The sequence below is a fragment of the Schistocerca piceifrons genome, chromosome X (genome assembly GCF_021461385.2).
Source record: "Schistocerca piceifrons isolate TAMUIC-IGC-003096 chromosome X, iqSchPice1.1, whole genome shotgun sequence".
Lineage (NCBI taxonomy): Eukaryota > Metazoa > Arthropoda > Insecta > Orthoptera > Acrididae > Schistocerca > Schistocerca piceifrons.
In genome coordinates, this window is record NC_060149.1 from 130413782 (window position 1) to 130415381 (window position 1600).

At 44.6% G+C, this 1600-nt stretch overlaps 1 pseudogene; it reads left to right on the forward strand.

The window, feature by feature from the left end:
- The first annotated feature begins 411 nt into the window (after window positions 1–411).
- Window positions 412–529, forward strand: LOC124723857 (annotated as a pseudogene).
- Window positions 530–1600: the final 1071 nt, after the last annotated feature.

The following is a 1600-nucleotide window of genomic DNA, read 5'->3' on the forward strand; positions in this document are numbered from 1 at the left end:
CTTATTGGCACTACTCAAATAAATTATAGGTAGTTCTATCTTCGTACCATGCGTTAAATTCAACAAAAAAATAAAAAATTATTCTATAATATCGAAAAATACACATGGGCACTACTGCTGATATAAATTACTGCTTGAAGTGCAGTTATCGACGAGAATTACCAAAGTAAACAATTTTGCTCCTTTATCTAAATTTGTCAAAAACTCGTCTATAAAACATTCAGCCAAAAGTAATAGTGACCCAATGCTTGGATAGTAGCTACATCTTGTAGTTAGGCTGAGTGCACCCCGCTTGCCCACAGCGCTCGGCAGACCGGATGTACACCAATCCAAGTGCTAGCCCAGCCCGAAAGCGCTTAACTTCGGTGATCTGACGGGAACCGGATTTAAGTAACACAGTTGTTTAAAATGGCCAACGGCCTTGCCGCAGTGGTAACACCGGTTCCCGTCAGATCACCGAAGTTAAGCGCTGTCGGGCTGCGCTAGCACTTGGGTGGGTGACCATCCGGTCCGCCAAGCGCTGCTGGCAAGAGAGGTGCACTCAGCCATTGTGAGGCAAACTTAGGAGCTACTTGATTGGGAAGTAGCAGCTCCGGTCTCGGAAACTGACATACGGCCGGGAGAGAGGTGTGCTGACCACATGCCCCTCCATATCCGCCTCCAGTGACGCCTGTGGGCTGAGGATACCACTGTGGCCGGTCAGTAACCCTTAGGCCTACATAGCCTGTTCGGGCGGAGTTTAAAATTGCTGATAAATTATAAATAGGTTAGCGACTACAGCTTAGAAAATAAGAGAACTATCTTCGCAGTGTTGATGTGTCTTTGATGACACCACATGGCACTGACCAATGGAAGTTCATCAGCCGACGAGCGAAGTGAGCAGAGGAAGTGGCATCGAGTTGGTCACCCACAAACTGTACATTAATGACCTGGGCTCAATTGCACAGCCGGCCGAAGTGGCTGTGCGGTTCTAGGCGCTGCAGTCTGGAACCGCGAGACTGCTACGGTCGCAGGTTCGAATCCTGCCTCGGGCGTGGATGTGTGTGAAGTCCTTAGGTTAGTTAGGATTAACTAGTTCTAGGTTATAGAGGACTAATGACCTCAGAAGTTGAGTCCCATAGTGCTCAGCCATTTTTGAACCAATTGCACACCCGGTGCCTACTGGAGAAAGAGCGTGCGATACTGTTTACAATGTCCAGTCTGTTGTCTTGCTATTGTTTGTATCTTTCTTGAATTCTCAGTTTTCCGTTTAAATATAAATGGCACATTTCGGTATTTTATCATTATTCATGTACGCTACAGAACTGATCGAGTTCGACTGTTTGAGAATTAATCAGTATTCTCTGTAGTCTTACTCAACCACTAGAATTGTGGGAGATATGCCTTTTATTAAATTCCCCGTGAAATAATTCCTAATCGTACGTGTAAAAGAGCGCAAAGTAAGACCGAGAAAACCAGTCACGCATTATAGACCCTAAACTCATATATTTCTAAGAGCTAAACGAATGACACGCGTGTTTAACCTGTAATACAGTGAATAAATCAACTGTAATGCACTGCAAGCTTTTCATTTTAGTTCCAGTTTCTTTGGTAATTAAAA